Raw genomic sequence first — 14,453 nt, 5'->3', positions numbered from 1 at the left:
AGGTGTGCAATTCTGTATCACATCATCTATAAATTACATTGTGTGTTCACCACCCAGAGTCAGTTCTCCTTCCATCACCATATATTTGATCCCCCTTACCCTCATCTCCCGAGAATATTGTTTATATTTTGAATTATAATTGTTAACAATATTAACAACAATAGACTTGGTCTTTTAGGTTAAATCACCATGTTATGTAAAGTAAAGCACTCTAAAGCAAATTATAAGCCTCTTAGTCTGAGAGCAACTTGCTAAATAACTCTTAATGTGATATTTTAGTCTGAATAAACAGAGGGTTTCACACATCTTTATTGCTCTGGTATGAACTTTACATAATAGTAACAAAAAACTGAGCCTAATTAGTCTCTTCCAGTAAAAGTATTTGAGAAATTTTCCATTGCCCAATCCCTTCCCATAATGGAAAATACACCGCATGGGAGGTATGTGTAAATATTTGAATTGTGTTTTACTGATTTCAGTGTCACAACCTATCAATTATTAACACTTCAAAAAACATATACCTGGTTAGTAGTTTCCAAAGTACATTCTTTCTCTGAAGGATTTTTAAACTCTTAGAATTAGAGCAATCCCTGGGGAGCACCTTGTCTAAGTTTTTAATGTCATAGGTGGTGAAACTGAGACCAAGAATGTTTGAGAGGCTGTCACAAAGCCGTACCTCCAGCCTTAGTTGGCTCCTAGGACCCAGACCTTCAGGCTCCCAACTCAATGTTCTTCTCTAAGGAGAATTATTGTTCACCCGTTTTTCCAGAGGGAGGTATACAGAAATAAAACAACATTTTCATAGTTGGAGAAATTGAAATGAAGAAATCTAGAAAATTGTAGGCACAGGCATTTGTTTCCAATGCTATTATTATATGGGATTACTTCATAAAATTAAATGATGACCTCTATAGAAAAAATTGTGAGAGTATTAGCTTGATGTTTTGTTCCTATGATACAAAATAAATGAAAGTTTCCAATCTAGTGCCAGGCATAGGATCAGCACGTGAAAGTGTTAGTTTAATCTGACTGTGATTTAAAAAAATAAAAACTCTAGATAGAAAAATACCTGGGCTATTTAATTGCCAGCATGTATATATTTTTTAGAAAGTATGAATACATCTACAAGATGATGAATAAATTAATTTAGTCTGGGGGAAAAATCAGTCAAATGAGGAATTGGTGTAGTGTGGACGAAGGGACCACCTTCTAGGTGTTCACAGTGTCAGTGGTCTCCGGCTGATGGAGGTGACAGTGAGGGCAGTGCCAAGCTCTGAGAAGCATTCCTGGGAGAGTTAGGCATGATGCCTATTGAATGAACACTGAAGGCTGAATATTCAATATCAGGATGTTGAATATCCTGAAGGCTGCTTTCTCCACATTTAGGTGGAGAAGCAGTATGATTCCCTGAGTAGAGGTTAAAGGACTCTAAATGATTCTGTTGGACATTTATGCTCAGTATAAAGCTTACAGAACTTGTGAACTAACTCAATCGGAGAAACCAGCAACAACGTGCTGGGGCCGGACCTGTTGGCAAAGTAACTGTTTCTTTCCTTCTCTGCTTTGAGAAAAGGGCTTCTATAGAACAGCTTCCAAAGCCCTGTTCTTTGGCCAGTGCCAGACCTGATGGCTTGTCGTCCTATTTTCAGTCTCTTAGGAGCAGAGGCAATGTCTGGTGACAGACTGGAGCTCAAGCTCCAAGGAGCTACTATACGATGAGGAGATTTCACTGAGTTTGTGGGGCTGTGTGGCATATCCCAGGAAGCACTACTCATAGTGTCACTCTCTTCTGAGACATAGGCTAATGACAGAGATCCAATAGGTGGGGATGTTGTTGCTTAGTCCCTTAAATAAAATGTAAAACTCCTAATATAGATATTAGTCTTAAACCTGTTATCGGTCAATAAATAATTAGTTAACTTAAACAGAAGTTAGTTGACAGGCAAAAGAAATAAAAGTGGGGTTCCAAATGTGTATGTTTAGACAAGAAGCAAGGAAATGTACCACTTTTTTTGGTCCCAAGTCAGGGAAATCAATGTTTCAATCTACATTTTTATTTTTCTCATGTACAATGCTAACAGTCCAACTGCATCCCAGGGTAGGGATGGGAAAAAGTACACATTATTTAGATATTTTATATGTATTGGAACAGAAATTTTAAAAAAATTGGGACTAAAATATGATCTGGATGTATTTGAGAAGCAGCATCAGGAGAGGAAGACTAAGCTTTGGGAAAGGCTGGGTAGAGAGGCAGTTTAGGGAAGTGTTGAATGCTCTATCTCAGTTTTCTCGCATGGAAATTGGAGATGAGAATAGTGCCTCATTCATAGAATTCTTGTGAAGATTAAATATAATGACATATGTTGGTTAAAAGGACAGAAAACCATATACCATGAAAATACTAACAAAGCAATCAAAACAAAGCAAAAAAAGCTGGAGTTGTTATGTTGATAACAGGTAAAATAGACATCATGATAAAGAATATTACCAGGGATAAATAAGAGCATTATATAATGATAAAGGAGTAAATTCATTAAGAAGACCTAACTATCTCAAGTGTATATATACCTACAAACACAGTTTCTAAATACCTGAAGCAAAACACTGATAGAACTGAAAAGAGAAATATATAAATCCACAATCTAAGTTGGAGATTTCAACCCTCCTCTCTTAGTAATTAATAGAACAAATAGAAAACCAGTAAAGACATAGAAGACTTGAACAACATAATCAACAAACTTGACCTATTTAATATTTATGGCAAATATCATGCAACAGCAGCAGAATACATATTCTTTTCAAATGCACATGTAATATTTTCCAAGACAGACCATACTCTAGACCACAACACAAATCTCAGTAAGTTTAACTGGATTCAAATAAAATAATACAAAGTATGTTCTCTGGCTACAATAGAATTAAAATAGAAATTAATAACGGAAATATATGGAAAACCCCCAAATATTTGAAAATTAAACACTATACTCTAAATAACACAAGATACCACAATTGAGATTATAAAATATTTTGAACTGAATTAAATAAAAATATAATACATTAAGATTTGTGGGTGTAGCCCAAACAGTACATAGTGGGAAAATTTTAGTCTTAAATGCTTACATTAGAAAAGAAGAAAGATCTCAAATCGATGATTTAAGCTTCATCCTTAAGAAATTAGAAAAAAAGAGCAAATTAAGCCTAAAGTAAGCATAAGAAAGGAAATTATAAAAATAAGAGAAGGAATTAGTGAAAGAGACAGCAGAAAACTATAAAGAAAAATCAATAGAATGCAACACTTATTCTTTACAAAGGTCAGTAAAACTGAGAAATCTGTAGACAGATTGACAAAAAAAAAAAAAAAGAGTGAGAGAGAACAGGTTGCTCCAATGTTAGGAATGAGATAAGAGACATCATTACAATTACTACAGATGCTTTAAAAAGCATAGAAAGGAGTATTATTAACAATTTTGCGGCAATAAATTTGGAAAGTTAGATGAACTAGGCAAATTCTCTTGAAGTCACAAACTACCAAAGTTCATGCAAGAAGCAATAGAAAACTTGAATAATTCTATAGCTATTAAAAACCATAGAACTTACAGGGAAAAACTGTTCTATGAAGCAAATCCCAGGTCCAGATGGCTTCATTGGTGAATTCTACCAACTACTTGATTTAAGAATGAAATAATACTAATTCTACACAAGCTCTTCCAGAAAATAGAGAACATGTCCCAACCCGTTTTATGAGGCCAGCATTACTCTAAGAGACATTAAAAGAAAAGAAAACTCCACTATCCTTCATTAATGTAGATACAATGTAAAAATTGTTAACAAAGCATTAGAAAATTGAACTCAGTGATATATAAACACAATACATCATACTCAAATGAGTTTATCCCAAGAATTCATGTTTAGTTTAAAATATGAAAATCAACCAACATACCATATCAAAAGACTAAAAATCAAATGATCATTTCAGTATGCATAAAATATATACAGGTATATTTCTCTGAATGTTGCTCATTTTACATAGCTTTGTTTTTTTAATTTTAAATTTATTTCAATTAATGAATACTTTTGAAATGGTATTACTAGACTTATATTAAAAGGCAGTCCCCTGTCCCTTTTGACTTTTTTTTCACTTCTGATTTTCACTTCCCCGAAATAATCACTTTCAAATATTTTAGCTGTTTCTTTTTGGTATTTACTTTTATGTTTATAGATAACATGCTTCTTAAGGATTTAAATTTTTTTTTTTAACAGGACTTTATTGGGGAACAGTGTGTACTTCCAGGCCTTTGTTCCAAGTCAAGTTGTTGTCCTTTCAATCTTAGTTGTGGAGGGTGCCATTCAGCTTCAAGTTGTTGTCCTTTCAGTCTTAGTTGTGGAGGGCGCAGCTCCGCTCCAGGTCCATTTGCCGTTTCTAGTTTCAGGGGGCAGAGCCCACCATCCCTGTGGGACTCGAACCAGCAACCTTGTGGTTGAGAGGATGCACTCCAACCAACTGAGCCATTTGGGAGCTAGCAGCAGCTCAGCTCAAGATGTCCTGTTCAATCTTAGTTGCAGGGGGTGGAGCCCACCATCCCTTGCGAGACTCTAGGAGTTGAACTGGCAACCTTGTGGTTGAGAGCCCACTGGTCCATGTGGGAATCGAACTGGCAGCCTTCAGAGTTAGAAGCATGGAGCTCTAACCGTCTGAGCCAGCGGGCCAGTTCAGGATTTAATTTTTTAGTTTTACATATTATCTATTGCTTTTCTACTAAGAAGAGTGATGATCTCTCTCTCTCTTTCACACACACACATTCAGATACTTCTCCATATCTCAGATTTCTTAAAATGTATAGTACTACTTTTAAAAAAAGATTTTTATTAAAATATAGCCAACATGCAATATTATATTAGTTTCAGGTATACATCATAGTTATTCAACAGTACCTACAGAGTTATTACCATATTATTGATTATATTCCCTATGCTAAAGAAGGGATCACCATGATAAGTCCAGCAAGCAACTGACACTGTACCACACTATTGCAATATTATTGACTATATTTCCTATGCTGTATTTTATATCCCCAAGACTTATTTGTTTTATACCTGAAACTTTGAACTTCTTAATCCCCTTTATCTTTCCCCCCCTTTTAAAATTTTTCAATTACAGTTGACATTCAATATTATTTTATATTAATTTCAGGTGTATAGCATAGTGGTTAGACATTTCTATAAAATGAGAAGTGATTCCACTAATTAGTACCCACCTGGCACTATACATAGTTATTACTATATTATTGACTATACTCCTTATGCTATACTCTATATCCCCATGACTACTGTGTAACAACAAATTTGTAGTTCTTAATCCCTTTTCCTTTTTTAATGACCCCAACCCCGCTCCCATCTGGCAACCATCAAAATGTTTTCTGTATCTATGAGTTTGTTGATGTTTTGTTTGATTATTCATTTTGTTCTTTAGATTGCACTTGTAAGTGAAATCATATGACATTTGTCTTTTGCTGTCTGACTTACCACACTCAGTACAATACCCTCCAGGTCCATCCATGTTGTTGCAGATGGCAAAATTTCATTCTTCTTAAATGGCTGAGTAATATTCCATTGTATATATGTACCACCTCTTCTTTATCCATTCATTCATTCAGGGAACTCAGATTGGCTTCATATCTTGGCTATTGTGAATAATGCTGCAATGAATATATGGATGAGTACATTCCCTTGAAATAGCATTTTTGGTTTCTTTGTATAAATACACAGAAGTGAGATTATGGGGTCCTTCTTTGTCTCTTGTTATAGTCTTTCTTTTAAAGTCTATTTTGTGTGGTATAAGTATTGCTTCCCCAGCTTTTTTGTTTGTTTTGTTTGTTTTCATTTTCATGAAATATCTTTTTCCATCCCTTTACTTTCAGTCTCGGTGTGTCTTTCGATCTGAAATGAGTCTCTTGTAGGCAGAACTATGTAAGGATCTTGTTTCTTTATCCATTCAGTTTCCCTGTGTTTTGATTGGAGCATTTAATCCATTTACATTGAAAGTAATTGTTGATAGGTATGTAGTTATTGCTATTTTAGAATATTATTCATATTTATTATTTATTTTGTTCATCTTAAAGAAGTCCTTCTAATATTCCTTGTATTGCTGGTTTGGTGGTGATAAACTCCTTTAGCTTTTTCTTGTCTGGGAAGCTCTTTATCTGTTCTTCGATTCTAAATGATAGCTTTGCTGGATAGAGTAATCTTGATTATAGGTCCTTGCTTTTCATCACTTTGAATATTTTCTGCCAGTCCCTTCTGGCCTGCAAACTTTCTGTTGAGAAATCAGCTGACAGTCTTATGGAAGCTCTCTTGCAGGTAACTAACTGCTTTTCTTTTGCTGCTTTTAAGATTCTCTCTTTGTCTTTAACTTTTGGCATTTTAACTATGATGTGTCTTGATGTGGGCCTCTTTGGGTTCATATTGTTTGGGACTCTCTGAGCTTCCTGGGCTGGTGTATCTATTTCCTTCACCAGGTTAGGAAAATTTTCCATCATTATTTCTTCAAATAGGTTTTCAATTCCTTGCTCTTTCTTTTCTACTTCTGGTACCCCTAAATGTGAATGTTGGTACGATTGATGTTATCCCAGAGGCCCCTTAAATAAACTGTCCTCATTTTCTTGTATCCTTTTTTCTTTTTGCTGTTCTGATTGGGTGTTTTCTGTTATCTTATCTCCTAAATCGCTGGTTGGATCCTCTGCTTTATCTAATCTACTGTTGATTCCCCCTAATGTATTCTTCATTTCAGTTATTGTAGTCTTTATTTCAAACTGGTTCTTTTTTATGTTTTCTATCTCCATTTATATGCTTCCTATCTCTTTGTTGAAGTTCTCCTGGAGTTCACTGAGCATCCTTATACCCAGTGTTTCGAACTCTGCATGTGGTAGATTGCTTGTCTCCATTTAGTTTAGTTTTTTTTTCTGAAGTTTTATTCTGTTCTTTTATTTTGGAAATGTTTCTTTGTCTCCCTATTTTGGCTGCCTCCCTGTGTTTGTTTCTACATAGTGCTGCTATGCCTCCCAGTCTTGGTAGAGTGGGTTACGTAGTAGGTGTCCTGTGGGACCCAGTAGTGCAGTCTCCTTGGTCACCAGAGCTGGGTGCTCAAGGTGTGTTCCTTGCGTTGGTTGTGTGTGCCTGCCTGTCATAGTTGAGCCTTGTTTGCTGTTTGAATGTCAGTGGAAGGAATTGACACTCAGGCTGATTGTTTGTGAGGACTGGTTGTGACTATAGTGGAGGAGCTGTTGTGCAGGGGCTGACCCTACAGAGCAGGGTTTGCTTTAGCAGGGCTATGGTTCCTTCCCAGCCTGCCCTTTGGGTATGTCATCCTTGGTAGTGGCTGGGTGATGTTCTGGCCCAGTCTGAAGCTGGCTGCTGGCCCTCCGGTCCTGGGGCCTTCTGGGAGGGGACTGCCTGCAGGCCAAGTTCAGCCACAGTCTGTGCCCTGCCTGGGATACCTGGCACGAGCCACAAAGCAATCCAGAGATGGCTGCTGTCTGTATTGTGCCTGGAGGTGCCTTGAGAGCCCAAGCCACAAACCAAGGGTGGCTGCCACTAGTGCTGGTGTTAGGGCTGCTCACCCAGAGGTACGGGACATGCTGAAGCCAGATGCTGCTTGTTTGGGTTTTGCAAATCTTCTGAAGACCCCAGGAAAGTCTTTAGCATGAGCCAAGGGAGGTGGTTTGTACTAAAAAGCCCCTGGAAGCGGCTTGGCTGTGCCTGAAAGTTGGGTGGTGCATGGTCTCAGAATCACCAGGGTGTTGCGAATGAATGACATCAATCAGCTTGATGGAGACTCATATGGTGGCTGCCTGCTTTCTCACACAGGGATAGAGAGGGCTCAACAAAGAAGCTGTGGCTTCTGCCAGTTCCTCCGTCCGCAAGAAAGCTGTCCCTTCTGGCCCCATCCTGATGCCAGACAACTAAGTTCCACCCTGTATGTCCCTGTCACCTCTTCAGCTGCTGCCCTAGTTCTGGAGCTCAGAGTCAGTGATTCCTTCGTTAAGTCCATGCACGGTTCCTTTAGGAGGACTCCAGCCGCCCTTCGTCTCACTCAACCACAACCTCTGCTGGTTTTCACACCAAAAATTATGGAGACTTCTCCCCCTGGCACTGGAACGCTGGGCTGGGGAACCTGGTGTGGCGCTGGGACCCCTTGATTATTCAGAGGGGACCTCTGCAGTTGAGATATTCCTCTCAATTTTTAATGGTCACACATGGGAGTGGGACCAGCCTGTTCTACAGCTCTGTCCCTCCTACCAGGCTTCTTCTGTATGTCCTTAGTTGGAGAGCTTCAGTTCAGCATGATTTCAGGTGATTCTCAGCGGTGGTTGGTTTGTAGTTTAGTTGTAATTTTGATGTGGTCGTGAGAGGAGGTGAGAGCAGCTCAGCTTACTCTGCCATCTTTGGAATTCTGAAACGTGTAGTATTACTTTTTTAAGTTCAGTCAATAATCTGTGTTTATATTATTATATGGCTATCATTTACAGCTAAGCTACATAGTATGCTATGTTTATATCTCTTGTTCAACTTGTATTTCCTGGAACTGGCATTGTTCAGAGTTAGAGTTTTGTTTCTCTCTCTCTCTCTCTTTTTTTTGTCTATGATTCAGTCACTAATTTATTCCCAAATTCTACCTATAGAGTAAAAAAAAAAAAAAAAGAAAAAATCTCTTCTGAGGAGCTCACACATCAGATATTCTTTTTTTGTGTGTGGATGATATCCTTTGTCTTTTTGAACACTTTGGAGTGGTTGCTTTTTAGGTATTTGAATACTTGTCATCTTGGGATTTCTATTCACCATTATCCTAGATATTTTTTTCCCCCATCTCTCTCTCATTTTTTCCTTTTATGTCCCCTCAACCCCTTATGTTGAATCACTTGTTCTCTGCTGTTTCTGTTTAAGAATTTGTAACTGTCATTTTATAGGTATTTAGGAAAAAAGTGAACATAAAAATGTTAGTATAATGTATCATGTAACTAGAGCAAATTTGTTAACTTTTCATAGATTCACAGAGAGTTGTTTTTTTGACTCATGCTTAGGATACTTAATCGTCCATGGGACATTCAGTAAATAAGGCTGAAGTCATGGGATATTTAGGTATAAGCTAATTTTTAACAAAAATCTGAATTGCTGATTCTCTGGTATAGAAATTTAAGATGTCCAGATTCCTCTTTGTACTTGATGAGTATTTTTTAAGTTTTATGTTTTTTCCCTAGCCCAACAAAAAATATTTAGGACATTGTGAAATGGCATAGTGAGATAGTAATGTTCTTTATTTGTACAATGCCTTTTATCCTGAAGTTTTGCCAAGTACTTTATAACTTGAAGAAGAGATTGTTTTGTTCTCAATTTAAAAGCACCTCATTCTGAGATGAAATATTATTATCTTATGAGGTACAGCTATACAAGATAATATTTTAATGAAAGAAGCATATCTTTGGGAAACTATGAGAATCAGATGACTATTGTTGACAAATTTTTTTAATGGTCACAGCTCTTTAGTTTCATGTAGAATGGCACCTAAAATCCACTGGGCAACTTAGTTGGATTTCTCACCTTGAGTAGTGGGTAAGTGGCATCATTTAACTATCAATAATAAGCCTTATAGCATTCTTATCCCTGAAATCAGCATCTACAAAATAACTCAAATAGGGAGTTCCATGAAGACTGCTGAGAGGTTGGAGGCATAAATAAGTAAAATATTTTGACATGAAAAGTATTCAAGTATTTATGATATATATAGTTTCCAAAGTAATAGGAATGCTAAGATTGTACCAATATTTATATACATGAATACTTAATTTTTTAAAATCCCAAAAGAATCCTAATAACCTAAAGCCAAGTAAGGTAGCTAAACCAGATATTCTATTTTGTAGACTACCATTTAAATTCTAAATATAAGTGACACTGCTTATTTAGTAGTCAGACTTCTGGCAGCCCCAACCCAAATCTGCAGCTGAGAACCTGAACATAAATTAAGCCTCTGAGTGGTCACAATAGATGTAAAAAAAAATTAGTACTTTATTTGTGGTAGAGACATGCCAGCCCTCACATTTAGCAGATATTGCATTCCAGAACTGTTTATAAAAAAGGAAAGGCTGCTATTGGTAGGCACAGTGACAGAAAAGTCTACACTATTTTAGAAAGATTTTCAAAAATGAATAAACAAATCTGTTTTGCTAACAACTGTTAAATGGAAAAGTGATTCTTATTGAACTTCACTTTCTCCAACTATTCTGAATTTTTCTTGGGTCAAATAAAATCCCTAACCAACACCAAGTTAATATCCAGCATTAACTGAAAAGCTCAAGTTCATTTTAATAATGTATCAATACTCTTAGGTATAGGAAGTAGGATGGATTAATTGCATAATTAATGGCTATTTTATTTATTCATTCAACAAACATTTTACTGGGTGCACACTCTAAGTTTTAGGTAGTGTTCTAGTGAAGAAGACATACTAGTGAACAAAAGAGACAAAATCCCTGAACTTGTGGAACTTACATTCTACCAGAAATAGACAGATAAACACAATAAATTAATGAATGGTAAAGTGTGTTAGACACTATTAAGTATTATGGGAAAACAAGAGAGCAGAGTAAAGGCAGATAGGTTGGAGGCATGAGAGATAATTGTAGTTTTGAATAGGGTGGCCAGGGTAGGCCTTACTGAAACGGTGTGATTTGCACAAAGACTGGAAGAGGTGAGAGCTATGTGGGAACAGTGTCTAAGGTCAAGGAAATGGCCAATGCAGAGACTTGGGTGGGAGTGTCCTTGGTGTGTGTGAGAAACGGTGAAAAGGTTGTTGCTGGGCAGAGTGAGAGGGAAAAGATGTAATCAGTGAGATGAGAAGGAGAGTGCCATGTGCATTTTTAGGCCATTGTCTGGACTCTTGCTTTTACTTGGAGAGCATTGAAGAGGACTTGATGATTTTGAGATAACTTGACATACTTTAGAAGGATCACTAGGGCTTCAGTGTGAAGAATAGATAATGAAGGTTTAGGGTGGAAAGAAGATCATGGTTGGCAGGTAATTCAGGGGAGAATTTACAAAACTTCCACAAATATTAAGTTATTTATTAAGAATATAATTCTTTACATCTATTCTTACATGGAAGGTAATTACCAAATGTCCTTAATTCTTATATGAAGCATGACAATGATAGGGTCAGCTAAACACGTAGCACTTTTCCAGGGAAGCTACCCATGTCCAGGCTTTGCTTTAGCTCAAGTGTTGTGGACAAAGTAACTCTGTTGTCTCCCTTCCCTCTGCCTACCCTTAGTTGACTGGAGAGAGAATTGGATTCAAGGGCAGTTTTCCTCAGCATGCTAATTGTCCAGGAGTGGGCCTGGAACAAAAGGCTCTCTCTAAATAGTTTTAAACTAATTCAATCAGACACCTCTTTGGAATTTAACTGAGAAGAAAGAAAACTAATTGATAACAGAAGAGAAGGTGACACACAGGAGCAGATAGGCTAACAGTGGAACGTTAGAATAAAGAACATTCTGGAAGTCCTGCTCCTTAGATCTGTAAGAAAGTTTAGGAATCAGAATGACCTTCTGGCTTCTGGCCCTGCAGGGCTGATTCTAAATGGCTCTCGGTTTTCCTGGGTTTTAATATATGTGTGAACTTATCATCCTTCCTCATCTCACACTGTTTCAGGTAAATTATAAAACAACAACTCTATTTCTTACAAATGAAAGAACCTAACAAAAATGATCACTACTAGTGTAACAGTCTTCTTGCATTTGTAATCAATCATCTGTAATCATCCTAGGCTATCAAACTTAAGACAAAGATTTGCACTTTCTGTGTTCTTAATATGTAATGAGTAAGAACATTGACGTAGGAGCCGGACTGCCTGAATCGAATGCCTTACCAGCTATGTGATTTGGGGTATGTGATTTAACCTGCTTTTCTCAGCTTCCATATCTATGAAAAGGAAATAATACTATCTCTTAGAGTTGTTGAGACGATTAAATGGGTGAATGCAGAAAGCCCTCAGATGATACCTGGTACATACTAGTAGACTGTCCGCATTAATGTCTGATGATGAAACAAACCGTTATTCCTAAGTGATAACAAATACTCTAGCTGACTGCTATCACGTGTGGGTCAACTGCTGTTGGTTAGGGCAATGGGATTTACTGTTTAATTACTTAGATTCCTTCAAAATATTTAGACAATCTCCATACTCTCTTGGCATATTTCAGTTAACAAAACTTTTTTTGTGTGTGAAGTGCAGAGAAACAGTTATCTATGACAGAGGGGGAATAGGCTGGCAGAGCCTTTGGGTACCTGCTCGACGTAGGAAAGACCTTGAGTTTGGTGGTGAGGACAGGGATACTCAGTTTTGAGTCATGGAACTCAAAACTTCTTCATGACTAGAACTGAAGCTCCATGAGGACTTCACAGACTTTTTTTTTTTCAGTCTATGTTTCCTTTTATTTTTAAACTGATACATACACACCAGCACCTGAAATATAGTAGGTATTCAATAAATATTTTTTGAATGAATCAATCAATGTTGAATAAATAAAAAGTAATCACAATGAACAAAAAGGCAATCAGAGGATTTAAAAGCTAGAAGAGAAGCATAAATAAGGTTATGGAAACACAGAGGAAAGGGTAATAAATTCTGACCAGGGTGATGGACCATGTAGATGAGGAAGGAAGATTCAACTTCTGAATTGGACCTTAACATTTTGACAGATAGTCTACTGGGGTGGGGCTCAAAGGTAGAGCCTTTCTAGCAGAGGGAATTTGGAAGGATTGGAGATGTGAAAATGCCTATTAGATCTGGAGAATAGAAAGTAGTCGAGGTGATTTGAAGTGAGAGTACAAGAGTGGTCCAAAGGGAATGACAAGAGATGAGACTGAAAAGGTGGTTTGAAACCAGAATGTAAAATAATTTCCTGTTTCATACTTTGGATTTTATCCCATGGGCTTGAAACTAAAACAAAAATAGTTCCTATTGAATTGTATACATACATGCTTATAATATTTAAAAAATACCAAATATTCATTAGTGCAATATAGACCTAAAGATCTCTAAGATTTTACAAGGTAAGTCTCATGGTAGTGTAGACAGAGATTAGAGGGAGGGAGACCTAATTTGGGGGAAATCAGTTGGTTATTGTACTAATTCTTATGAGAGAAAAATGCTTTTAGAATTTCCAGAATTCCAATAAATAATAAAACTATCAATTATTTTCAAACTCAGACACAGCTTCTACAATGAACAGTGCTGAGTGCCTTTTCTTCAATAGAGAGTCTATTCAAGAAACATTATTGAGGTCCTATTATGCGTTCTGTACTTTGGGGGAGGCAAAGCAAGATAGAATAAGAAACTCATTATCTAGTAGGAGGCAGATATCAGATTCAGCCTTGAAGAACAAGTTAGCATATGTTTAGATCTTTGACAATCTGATTGGTTTAAGAAATGGTATTGCAGTGCAGTTTTAATTTCTTTTCTCTTTTTAAGAGGATGAATGTCATTTCATATTTCTCACAGCTATCTGGACTTCTTTTTCTGGGAATGCTGTTCAAGGCTTTGTCCATTGTTCTATGGAATTGTTGTATTTTCTTATTGGTTATATATTAAGGAAAGTACTTGTTCGTGTTATAAATTGCAATGTTTCTCCCAGTCTGTCATTTGCCTTTGTTTGAAGTTTTCTTATTCAGTATTTTTAAATATAATCAAATGTACCCATTTTTTCTTGTATGGTTTCTGAGTTTGGTGTCATGTTTGGAATGGCATTTTATAACTGCATACTTATTAAAAATGCTTCTATGTTTTGATAATTTTTATGGTTTCATTAACCCATTTGGAGTTTTTTTTTGGTTTAACTTTTATTTTTTCCCAATGGTTACCCACTTATCTCAATGCCATTAAGCAAATAATTTATCTTCCCCATACTGGAAATTTATCTTTGTTTAATATTTTATTTTGCATTACCATATAATTCTAATAGTTTTTATTTATTTTAATGTTATGCTATTTATAATGTTTTAATGAAAGTTATACTTTGTTGAACTAATTAATATGTCAATATATTATATTGTTTTATGTCCTGTTTAATGACTTACATTCATTAATATTTCATCAAATATTTTTTATTAATATTTCTTTATAACTTTAAATCATGACTGTTATTAACAATAGTTGATTTTGGACCCACTGGTCATTTATTGTGTTGACTGATGTTGGGACTTATTTGTGTCAGCTTCTTTTGAGCTGTGTCTTTTCTATTTCTATATAAATGAAAGTTATTTTGGCTTTATTTTGTCTAATCATTTGGAAATGACACATTCTTTTTTATTTTATTCACTTATATTAAACATTTTAGAAATCAGCTATTATTCTTTATTTCTCAAAATAAAGAATAACATCATATATTCTGACTTCCCTGATG

This window comes from Rhinolophus ferrumequinum, chromosome 3 (genome assembly GCF_004115265.2).
Source record: "Rhinolophus ferrumequinum isolate MPI-CBG mRhiFer1 chromosome 3, mRhiFer1_v1.p, whole genome shotgun sequence".
Taxonomy (NCBI): Eukaryota; Metazoa; Chordata; class Mammalia; order Chiroptera; family Rhinolophidae; genus Rhinolophus; species Rhinolophus ferrumequinum.
The sequence above is the reverse complement of the archived record's forward strand: the minus strand, read 5'-3'. Positions refer to the sequence as shown.